Source organism: Mustela putorius, unplaced genomic scaffold, assembly GCF_011764305.1.
Source record: "Mustela putorius furo isolate JIRA1106 unplaced genomic scaffold, ASM1176430v1.1 tig00000139_pilon_pilon_pilon, whole genome shotgun sequence".
Classification (NCBI taxonomy): domain Eukaryota; kingdom Metazoa; phylum Chordata; class Mammalia; order Carnivora; family Mustelidae; genus Mustela; species Mustela putorius.
The window spans coordinates 9,116,304-9,129,067 of NW_025421293.1; the positions used below are offsets into that span (position 1 = coordinate 9,116,304).

Consider the following 12,764-nt stretch of genomic DNA (forward strand, 5'->3'; position numbering starts at 1 on the left):
GTTTTGAAAGGGTGGGGGTGGTAAGTTGAGTGAGCTTGGTGGTGGGTATTATGAAGGGCACGTATTGCATGGAGCACTGGTGTGGTGCATAAACAATGAATTCTTGGTACACTGAAATGAAATTTTAAAAATGAAAATACAGAAAGAGAAATTAGAGAATCGATTCCATTTACTATAGCACCAAGAATCATAAGATACCTGGGAATAAACCTAACCAAAGAGGTAAAGGATCTGTACTCGAGAAACTACAGAACACTCATGAAAGAAATCAAAGAAGACACAAAAAGATGGAAGACCATTCCAAGCTCATGGATCAGAAGAATAAACATTGTTAAAATGTCTATACTGCCTAGAGCAATCTATATTTTTAATGCCATTCCGATCAAAATTCCACCGGTATTCTTCAAAGAGCTAGAGCAAATAATCCAAAAATTTGCATGGAATCAGAAGAGACCCCAAATCGCTGAGGAAATGTTGAAAAACAAAAATAAAACTGGGAGCATCACGCTACCTGATTTCAAGCTTTATTACAAAGCTGTGATCACCAAGACAGCATGGTACTGGCATAAAAACAGACACATAGACCAGTGGAACAGAGTAGAGAGCCCAGATATGGACCCTCAACTCTATGGGCAAATAATCTTCGACAAAGCAGGGAAAAATATGCAGTGGAAAAAGGACAGTCTCTTCAATAAATGGTGCTGGGAAAACTGGACAGCTATATGTAGAAGAATGAAACTCGACCATTCTCTTACACCGTACACAAAGATAAACTCAAAATGGATAAAAGACCTCAACGTGAGATAGGAATCCATCAGAATCCTAGAGGAGAACATAGGCAGTAACCTCTTCGATATCAGCCACAGCAACTTCTTTCAAGATATGTCTCCAAAGGCAAAGGAAACAAAAGCGAAAATAAACTTTTGGGACTTCATCAAAATCAAAAGCTTCGGCACAGCAAAGGAAACAGTCAAGAAAACAAAGAGGCAACCCAGGAATGGGAGAAGATATTTGCAAATGACAGTACAGACAAAAGGTTGATACCCAGGATCTATAAAGAACTCCTCAAACTCAACACACACAAAACAGACAATCATATAAAAAAAAAATGGGCAGAAGATATGAACAGACACTTCTCCAATGCAGACATACAAATGGCTATCAGACACATGAAAAAATGTTCATCATCACTAGCCATCAGGGAGATTCGAATTAAAACCACATTGAGATATCACCTTACACCAGTTAGAATGGCCAAAATTAACAAGACAGGAAACAACATGTGTTGGAGGGGATGTGGAGAAAGGGGAACCCTCTTCCACTGTTGGTGGGAATGCAAGTTGGTGCAGCCTCTTTGGAGAACAGTGTGGACATTCCTCAAGAAATTAAAAATAGAGCTTCCCTATGACCCTGCAATTGCACTCCTGGGTATTTACCCCAAAGATACAGATGTAGTGAAAAGAAGGGCCATCTGTACCCCAATGTTTATAGCAGCAATGGCCACGGTCGCCAAACTGTGGAAAGAACCAAGATGCACTTCAATGGACGAATGGATAAGGAAGATGTGGTCCATATACACTATGGAGTATTATGCCTCCATCAGAAAGGATGAATACCCAACTTTTGTAGCAACATGGATGGGACTGGAAGAGATCTTGCTGAGTGAAATGAGTCAAGCAGAGAGAGTCAATTATCATATGGTTTCACTTATTTGTGGAGCATAACAAATAGCATGGAGGACATGAGGAGTTAGAGAGGAGAAGGGAGTTGGGGGAAATTGGAAGGGGAGATGAATCATGAGAGACTATGGACTCTGAAAAACAATCTAGGGATTTGAAGTGGCGGGGGGTGGGAGACTGGGGTACCAGGTGGTGGGTATTAGAGAGGGCATGGATTGCATGGAGCACTGGGTGTGGTGAAAAAATAATGAATACTGTTATGCTGAAAATAAATTTTTAAAAAATTTAAATAAATAAATAAATATATAATTAATTTTTAAAAAATTTTTAAAAAGATTCTCTCTCTCCCTCTCTCACTGCCCTAAACCCCTTCTCTCTCCCTGCTCTTAAAAAAAAAGTTTTTTCAAGTTTTTTTTTTTTAAGATTTTATTTATTTATTTGACAGACAGAGATCACAAGTAGGCAGAGAGGCAGGCAGAGAGAGAGGAGGAAGCAGGCTCCCTGCTGAGCAGAGAGCCCGATGCGGGACTCGATCCCAGGACCCTGAGATCATGACCTGAGCCGAAGGCAGCGGCTTAACCCACTGAGCCACCCAGGCACCCTCAAGTTTATTTTTTTTTTAAGATTTTATTTATTTATTTGAGAGAGATCACAAGTAGGCAGAGGTGGGGGGAAGCAGGCTCCCTGCTGAGCAGAGAGCCTGATGTGGGACTCGATCCCAGGACCCTGGGATCATGACCTGAACCAAAGGCAGAGGCCCAACCCACTGAGCCACCCAGGCACCCCTTTTTTAAGTTTATTTTTTAAAATAATTTCTACAACCAACTTGGGGCTCAAACTTATGACTCTGAGATCAAGAATCACATCCTCTACCAACTGAGCTAGCCAGATGCCCCAAGAGATTCACTTTTTTTTACGTAGGCTCCACGCCCAGCATGGAGACCAATATGGGGCTTGAACCCACAACCTTAAGATCACAACCTGAGCTAAGTAAGATGAAGAGTCAGACACTTAACCCACTGTGCCACCCAGCTGCCCTTCCCCCAAGAGATTCACTTTGGATCTAATGACATGCATAGGTTAAAAGTTAAAGGATGTAAAAGATATTCCATGAAAATGATAACCAAAGAGAACAGGGATGGCTATACTAATATCAGACAGAAGAGATTTTAATTCAAAAACTGCAGACTCCCCACAGCTTTCTTAGGGGAGGATTCCACAGTGTTCATTGGCAGAGACCCCAGTGACCTGCTTTGCAGGAGACACAGGAAGCTTTTGACACTGTGGTAACTAATGGCCATGAAAACAGAAGACCCTCCCCCCAAAAAAAGGGATATGCTGCTGCACATCCCCTAGAAGGAGCTACTATTATGCCACCTTAGGACCAGGGCTGCCAGCCTCCCTTAACTTCATGGGTTCCCCAGACTCCAGAGCCCTGGTTTCTCTGTCTATGCCCACACTTCAGACCCTGATTCCATAGCCACTCTAAATGTGCTCTCACTTCAAATCCCAGATCCATGGCTGCTCCATATATATTCCTATCTCAGGCACCAGAGACATCACTGCTATGGGCTAGCCAGCACCCCAGACCCTAGAGCCACTATTGCTACACACACACCCATGCTCTAGAACCTGCCTCTGAGGCCACTGGTATGCACTCAAATCTCCAGCAACAGAGCCATTGTCATTGTAGGCTAGCCAATGCCAGGATTCTACAACCACTATCACTCTGTGAGCACCTGCACTCCAGTCTCTGGCTCTGTTCTGCTCAGCAAGTGCCAGCATCTGGGCAACAGAGCCATCCCCACTGTGGACTCTTCAGTGTCCCTGACCCTGGAGCCACTGGTCACCTGCGCCATGGTGGGCACATGGTCATTGGAACTTTAGACACAATATCACCACTACTTCAAGGGCACCCACAAGCTGGATACAGTGCCAAGAGGGGTACTCCCAGCCATGACAACCCTTAGAAGAATAAAACCCTAGGAGAAAATAAGATCAGGAGGTTCCAGGTAGCTGAAGACCCCAAGAGTTCCTGTAGATATTTACAGTCTTGACCACTGAAAGCCCCTTTCTATCTTCACAAACCTTCACCCCAGCTAAGGGAGCTGCACAAAGATTATGCTGCTGGGCCTTCTCTGGAGCTGAAATTGCCACACCCTGCCCAGCAAACACCCTCACACCTACCCATAGGTAAAGGTATTCCCCACCAAAACCAGTTTCTAAAATCTGTTAAAGTTGACTACTCTATCAAATGCACAGATATCAGTGCAAGGCTCCAAGAAACAAATAAAGAAAATATCAAGGAAACATGATAGCACCAAAGGAACACAATAATTTCCCTATAACTGACCCCAAAGAAATTGATATCTATGAATTGCCAGACACAGAATTTAAAATAATTACTAGCAAGCTACAAGAGAACACAGGTAACATCAAGGGAACATAGATGCATCACAATTTGATGAACATCTTAAACAGTACATCAACAAAATGAGACAAATAAAGAGATGAATCATTAAAAAAAAAAAGAAGAAGAAGAAGAACCAGGGACACCTGAGTGGCTCAGTTGGTTAAGCGGCTGCCTTTGGCTCAGGTCATGATCCCAGCATCCTGGAATCAAGTCCCACATTGGGCTCCTTGCTCAGCAGGGAACCTGCCTCTCTCTCTGCCTCTGCCTGCCTCTCTGTCTGCCTGTGCGCTCGCTCGCTCTCTCTCTCTCTCTCTCTTTCTCTGAAATATAAATAAATAAAATCTTTAAAAAAAATTTTTTAAAAAGAACCAAATGGAAATGCTCAAGGTGAAGAATACAATGACTGAAATGAAAACTGAAAAGGTGAGCAGACATGACCAAGTGGAAGAATCTGTGAGGGCTGTTATAGGGGAAAGGGGTAGGGGGAGAGGATAACAGGGTGATGGGCATTAAGGCGGGCACATGATGTAATGAGCACTGAGTGTTATACACAATTGATGAATCACTGTAACTCTACCTCTGAAACTATTAACACACTACATGTTTTTTTAATTGAATTTTTAAAAAATAAAATAAAATAAATTTTTTTAAAGATTTTATTTATTTATTTGACAGACAGAGATCACAAGTAGGCAGAGAGGCAGGCAAAGAGAGAGAGGAAGAGAAGCAGGCCTCCTGCTGAGCAGAGAGCCCGATGCGGGGCTTGATCCCAGGGATCCCTGGGACCATGATCTGAGCCGAAAGCAGAGGCTTTAACCACTGAGCCACCCAGGCACCCCAAAATAAAAATTTTTTTTAAAAACTCAAAAACAAACCATTTGAAATTACTCAGGATAAAAAAGAAAAAAGAGGGGCACCTGGGTGGCTCAGTGGGTTAAAGCCTCTGCCTTCAGCTCAGGTCATGATCCCAGGGTCCTGGGATCGAGCCCCACATGGGGCTCTCTGCTTGGCAGGGAGCCTGCTCCCTCCTCTCTCTCTGCCTGCCTCTCTGCCTACTTGTGAGCTCTGTCAGATAAATGAATAAAATCTTTTAAAAATTTTTTAAAAAGAAAAAAGAATGAAGAAGAGTGAAGAAAGCCTACAGAAATTATGAGACACTACCAAACAAAACCATACTCACATAATGAGAGTCCCAAAAGACAAGAGGGAAAGGGGGGGGGAAGCTTATATAAAGAAACAATAGCTGAAAACTTCCCATATCTGAGGGAAAATGTAGACCTCCAGATACATGAAGCTCATAGGGCACAACACATTCAACCCAGAGGACTTCACTGAAACACATTATAATAAAACTGCCAGAAATCAAAAAAAGCAAAGAATTTTGAAAGCAACAAGAGAAAAGAATCTCCTCTCATACAAAGGAACACCCATGCTACTATCAGTTGCTTTCTCAGCAGAAATCTTGCAGGCCAAAGGGCAGTGAGATAATATATAAAGAGTGCTGAAAGAAGAAAATTGTTAGGGCACCTGGGTGGTTCAGTGGAGGTTAAGCCTCTGCCTTCAGCTCAGGTCATGATCTCAGAGTCCTGGGATCGAGCCCCACATCAGGCTCCCGGCTCAGTGGAAAGTCTGCTTTTCCCTTTCCCTCTACCCCCAGCCCTGCTCGTGCTTTCTCTCTCTCTCTCTCAAATAAATAAATAAAACCCTTAAAAAGAATGCCTCACCTGGCAAAGCTGTCCTTCAGAAAACAAGAAAACATGAAGACTTTCCCAAATAAAAGCTGAGGGAATTCATCATCACTAGGCCTCCTTAGGGAAATCTAAAGAGTTCTTTAAGCCAAAATGAAAGGATGCAATTAGTAACAGGAAAGCATACGAAGGTTAAAACTCACTGTAAAAGGAAAGTATACAGTCAAATTCAGAATACACTAACACTAGGGGCACCTGGGTGGCTCCGTTGGTTAAGCATCTAACTCTTGATTTCAGCGCAGGTCATGATCTCAGGGTTGTAGGATCGAGCTGTGCTTGGTTCTGCATTCAGGGCAGAATCTGCTCATCCCTCTCCTTCCTCTTCTGCCTCCCCCTTACAATCTAAAATAAATAAATATTTTAAAATAATTAAAAAATAAGACTCTTAGGAAAAAACATAGGGTAAAACCTTCATGCTATTGGATTTGGCAGTGATTCCCTGCATATGACTGGATTTGGCAGTGATTTCTTGCATATGACACCAAGAACAAATGAAACACAAGAAAAAACAGATGAATGAATACCAAAATTTAAAACTTTTATATATCAAATGACACAATGAATAGAGTGAAAAGTAACTTATGGAATGGGACAAAATATTTATATATCATATAGTTGACAAGGATTTAATATCCCAAATATATAAAGAACTCCTACAACTTAATAATTTAAAAAGACCTCATCAAAAATTGGCAAAGGAATTCTGGAAAACAGTATGAAGTTTCCTCAAGATGTTAAAAATAGAATTACCGTATGAGCAGCGATTATACTACTAGGTATTTACCCCAAAGATACAGATGTAATAAAAAGAAGGGGTACATGCACCCCAAAGTTCACAGAAACAATGTCCACAATAGCCAAACTGTGGAAGGAGCCGAGATGCCCTTCAAGAGATGAATGGATAGAGAAGATGTAGTACATATATACAATGAAATATTACTCAGCCATCAGAAAGGAGGAATACCCACAATTTGCTTTGACATGGATGGAAATGGAGATTATGCTAAGTGAAATAAGTCAAGCAAAGAAAGACAATTATCATATGGTTTCACTCATGTGGAATATAAAGAATAGTGTGGAGGAACACAGAAGAAGGGAGGGAAAACTGAATGGAAAGAAATCAAAGAGGGAGAGAAACCATGAGAGACTGAACTCCAAGAAACAAACTGAGGGTTATAGAAGGGAGGGGTGTTGAGGGATAGGGTAACTGAGTAATGGGCATTAAAGAGGGCAAGTAATGTGATGAGCACTAGGTGTTATACGTAAATAATGAATGAATCCTTGAAAACTACATCAAAGAGTAACAATGTATTATATGATGTACTATATGATGGTGAACTGAACATTTTAAAAAAATGGCAAAGGATGTGAATAGGCATTTCTCCAAAGATATATAAATGACCAACAATCACACATAAAAATGTTCATAGCACTAATATTCAGGCAATGCAAATCAAAACTTCATATCCATTAGACTGTCTACTATTATATGTGTGTGTGTGTGTATACACACACGTGTGTATATATGTAACAGTATCCACTCTACCTCCCTCCCAGTCATACAAAATTACAAAAGTTTCAATTATCATGGTTAAGGAGGCTCTTAGAAGACAAAAGCAATTCCACCTTTTGCTGGTGCCTGAGGTCCCCCCAGCAAGACAAAGTTTTAGCCCCTTGACCATAAATTCATAGAAGCGTCCAAGTCACAGCAGCCCTCCCACACTCACATACAGTTGCTAACAGTGTTGTCTGTGATTCCCTAAATGTTTCACATGTATTTTATATGTATTGATGTTCCCTCTACAGATTCTTCTTTGTTCCTAGTAAACTTTAGTAAGAAAAAAACAGAAAATAAGTGTCAATGAGAAGAAAGTGGGAACCTTTTACAAATGTAGTGATCTGAAGGGGCACGTGCACCTGAATGTTTATAGCAGCAATGTCCACAATAGCCAAACTATGGGAAGAGACTACATGTCCATCAATAGATAAATGGATAAGGAAGATGTGGTATACATATTCAATGGAATACTATGCAGCCATCAAAAAGAACAGCACGGATGGAACTAGAGGGTATTATGCTAAGCAAAATAAGTCAATCAGAAAAAGACAATTATCATATGATCTCTCTGATATAAGGAATTTGAGAGGCAGGACAGGGGTTCATGAGGGAAGGGAGGTAAAAATGAAACAAGATGGGACCAGGGAGGGAGACAAACCATAAGAGACTTAATCTCAGGAAACAAACTGAGGGTTGCTGGGCAGTGAAGGGGAGGGATAGGGTAGCTGGGTTATGGACATTGGGAGGGTATGTGTTCTGCTGAGGGCTGTGAAACGTGTAAAACTGATGATTCACAGAACTGTACCCCTGAAGCAAATAATGCATTATGTGTTAATCTTAAAAAGACCAAAAAAAAGAGGGAATCTTAGTGCACTGCTGGGAATGTGAAATGGTGCATCTTCTGTGGAGAACAGCATTGGAGAGTCCTAAAAAAATATTAAAAAGTAAGAATTGAACTACCCCATGATCCAGAAATTCCATTTCTGGGAATCTACCCAAAACAACTGAAAGCAGAAACTTAAGAGGATATCTGTACACCATGCTCATAGCAGTATTATTCACAGTAACCAAAAGGTAGAAGCAACCCAAGTGTCTCATCAATAGATTAAAAAAGAAAATGGACTATATCTATATGGTGGAATATTATTCAGCCTTAAAAAGGAAGGAAATCCTGACAGTGGCAACACTGATGAACCCTGGGGAGATTATGCAAAGTGAAATAAGCCCATCACAAAAGGACACATACTATATGATTCTACTTATATGAGGTACCTAGAGTAGGCTAACTCACAGAGACAGAAAGTACAGTGGTGGTTGCCCGGGAGCTGGGGGAGGGAGGAATGGGGAATTGTTTCGTGGGTACAGGATTTCAGTTTGGGAAGATGAAAGAATTCTGGAGATCAGTTACACATGATATGAAGGTACTTAACACTAGTGAAATGTACCCTAAACAATGGTTAAGATATTATGTGCATTTCATTACAATTTTTTTAATGAATGCTGAGTTCCAATCTGTGCCCCCAAATGTGTAAGACTAAAGACATCTACTCCTCCACTTCTCAAAGACAAGTAGAATCAGACCCCTGTACGCGGAGATTACTAATCCACTTTACAGATAATTACACCATAACTTTGTTTTTATACTTTTTATAATTGAATTGGTCCTTAGAAAGCTTAAATATTTTCTTCATTGGAGTCAGACTATTTTATAAGCTTGTATTTCTTTCTCTTTTAGTGTTATGTTCATGCTCTCTAATTCTTTTTGCACCTATGGGGCTACGGAGCATATTTGTGAGTAGTCCTCTATTTTATATGATAAGATGTATTAGCCTCTAATTGAAAATAATAGTCAACTTAAATTTGAATCTTTTGTATTAGCTATTAAATTTTCCAAATCCTGGCCTCATTCTCATTTTCATTCTCATCTGTTTATCAAAATTGCTTATTAACTCTTTTTCAAAGAATCAATGATCAGATTTCTGCTTAAATTAATTTTCTTTTTCTACATCATTTGTTTTTACTTTATTATCTATATTTTAACTTGTTTCCCCTTCTCAATTATTTAAGTGAAGCTCATTATGGCTCAGTCACTGAATAAAACTAAACATGAGGACTCCAAAGTCAAAGACAAGCATTTTCTCCAGCCCTTGGGCTCTCAGAAAACAGGTCTCGTATTTAAGCCAACACAAATGGCAGAGTTGTCATGATCACCAGAGAAAGGTGGAGGACTGCTGCTGAAGCAGAACACAAGGCCAGTCTGTGTGCTGGCTGCCCAAGGATCAGATCCCAACAAATAGGTGCCTGGATTCAGGTATGTATAGGTTAGTGTAGCATGGAGCCCGTACCTATGGAGGTCTGAGTGATGACATTAGGTGGTTTACAGAGATGGAGACAAGTAGCATCAAATCACATGGTGAGAAAGCGATTGCATTTTGAGTTCTCCCTCAACTCTTCTGACCCCTCTCAGAGAAATCCTCAGGTGCTATTTCCCTAACTCCTCCCTTGCACTTTATAGTCTCCTTTTTTTTTTTTTTTTTTTTTTTGGTGGGGTTATTTAGAGATTTTAGTTGTTTATTTATTTGTCAGAGAGAGAGAGAGAGAGCGAGTGCACAAGCAGGCAGAGTGGCAGGCAGAGGCAGGGAGAGAAGCAGGCTCCCCACTGAGCAAGGAGCCCGATGTGGGACTCGATCCCAAGACCCTGGGATCATGACCTGAGCTGAAGGCAGCAGCTTAACCACTGAGCCAACCAGGCACCCCTCTCCTTTTTTAACCAAGGAAAAGTGGGTTTCAGACTCAGAATTCCCTACAGGTAATGGTATCTGGCTAAAATTCTTAATTTCTTAATTTCTTAAGTATCGTGGGGTACAAATTTTTACTTTTAATAAATTCATTGCAATTGACAAAATTAGTGAGTTAAATAAGAGTGTTAATGAAACAATAAAACAGATGATAAGTAAATGTGAATGATGTTTGGGAGACACAAGGTTGGTATCAGGTGAGGGAGGACTATCTTTAAGGTCTCACCCAATCTCAAAGATGTGTGGTCACAAAGAGGAATATGAAAAGCAGTTATCCCTTCATTCAACAAAAGCATAAAAACACTGAGTGTCTCCTTTAGTCCAGGCATGATTCTAGAAACTAGGGATATAGCAATACATTAAAATAAAGCTCCTGCCCTTATGAGCTTTCAGAAGAATGAGGAGGACTGAGAGCAAGAAACCAGCAAGACAGGAGAGATGCCACAAAAAAACTGTGCTTAAAATCCAGTTGGGAGGGGTGCCTGGGTGGCTCAGTGGGTTAAAGCCTCTGCCTTCAGCTCAGGTCATGATCCCAGGATCGTGGGATCGAGCCCCGCGTTGCGTCAGGCTCTCTCTGCTCAGCAGGGAGCCTGCTTGCTCCTCTCTCTCTCTGCCTGCCTCTCTGCCTACTTGTGATCTCTGTCTGTCAAGTGAATAAATAAAATCTTAAAAAAAAAAAAAGTCCAGCTGGGAATGCATTTCCAAAAATGGAAGTGACCAACCCTACTAACTGCACCTTGTTGGGGTTGTTTTTTTTTTTTTTTTTTTTAGATTTCTATTATTTAATTAATTATTTGACAGACAGAATTCACAAGTAGGCAGAGAGGCAGGCAGAGAGAGAGGAGGAAGTAGGCTCCCTGCCGAGCAGAGAGCCCGATGCGGGGCTCAATCCCAGGACCCTGGGATCATGACCCAAGCCGAAGGCAGAGGCCTTAACCCACTGAGCCACCCAGGTGCCCCTGCACCTTGTTGGTTTTAGTATGATGGCGCCTGAGAACCAACCTCAGATGTGGTCATGGTAGTTTGGTGGCCACGGAAGTTTCAGGGATTGGGGAGAAGCCTGAGAAGGGGGCTTCACGAGCAAACAGGAAGAAGGAAACTGGGGTTTGTGTACTGCCCACAGTTTGAGGACTTTTGTGGAAAGGGAGAGTAGAGAAGTGAGCTGACAGCCAGAGAGGAATGTGGGTCAAGGATGGATTTTTAAAACTCAGTGATTTCTGTGTGCTGACAGGAATGATCCAGAAGCCGGGAGAAAAATCCTTTTCATTTTAAGTTAGACTCAATCTTAGCGTGGGTCTTCTTCAAACAGGGAATACTTGGGAAGAGTACTTTCCTAACCAGGGAGAAGTAGTAACAAGAAATTTTTCTTCTCCCACATCTCTGAGAAGTAGAGGATTGGAAGGAAAAGAGGCTGGTGTCACTTTGGTTTGAAAGGAGTACTAGTCAAGGAAGGGACAGTGCTTTTGCTGCTACACCCACCACAGCTCCCAGTCTCATAATGGACCTCTCCCAGTACGGGTGACCCTCTCCCACCATATTCCTGCCCCATTCCACCTGCTCCACAGGCCCCCTCCTCCTACCCCAGCACTGGCCACTCCAGGGAGGCCTGACCCATTTACACAGATGTCCTGAGGCTAAGTTCACCTGGTGGCATTTCTTAGGTCTTTTGGAGAAAATCAAAGCAGTGAAACTAAAGGAGCACGTTTATCTTCCACACTAAGGAATAGCTCTAAACAACGCTACGGCATAGTCAAAATCTCCATCCCTCCTTTACCCTCCCCACATGCACTGGTAAGTCCCTTAGCTCCAAGCAGGCTCCACCTCAGCAAAATGGTGCGGTGGAGTAAGGCAATCTCCCAAGACGGTTTTCCCCTTGTCACTCCCTGCCCAGTTCATGGTGGGCCATAACCCTGCCCCCATGGCTTTTCCAGACTGATTTCCCCCCTCAGCTCTTCCCCCATCCCCGCTCAGCACACTGACTCAAGCTCTTTCTCTCCCCACCATCCCTCTTTGTGATCTACTATGTCTTGTGAAGCAGTGGAAAATAAGTGATATATCTAATGAAACTTCAGCTGAGCTCACAATGAACTATTATGAACTCCAGTTTAATGTGTTCCTGTCGTTTCTTTTTTGCCCACTCCATTCCTTTGAGCGATGTTACACTTGTAGTTTCTCTTTGTTATCTGCAGGGGCAACTCTTACCCTCCAGAGGCAAATCCCCCTCCTGGATAAGCCCAGACGGAAGGGCTGGCTGTGCTGTCCCAGTCAGCAGGCTCTTCTGTCCAGGTTTGTCCTGACGTACTTCATTCACATCATCATCACCAGGACCAAAATGACCCAGAGCCTATGACAAGTGGCAGCCGGGACTAAGCCCTGGGCTGTATGTGACTGGGGAAAATAAAAGAAGACAAAGTATTTGAGGGGAAGAAGGGTATGTACAAATAAGACCCTCTGGTTCTATATATGTGCCACTGTGGTTCCAGAATTCTGTAGAGAAAGGGCCTTCAGATGGCAACCTTACTGGGAGTAAGAAGAAATTGTATTTCTATAGTTCTTTACTTAATAGTG

General features: G+C 42.0%; 1 protein-coding gene across 1 annotated transcript in view; it reads right to left on the reverse strand.

The window, feature by feature from the left end:
- ZSCAN25 (zinc finger and SCAN domain containing 25) overlaps positions 1–12,764 on the reverse strand; it is an 88,531-nt gene that overhangs the window by 35,840 nt on the left and 39,927 nt on the right. The window contains exon 9 of the transcript XR_006605258.1: positions 12,399–12,584. The gene's annotated coding sequence lies outside the window, so the exon portion shown is untranslated. The remainder of the gene's footprint in view (positions 1–12,398; positions 12,585–12,764) is intronic.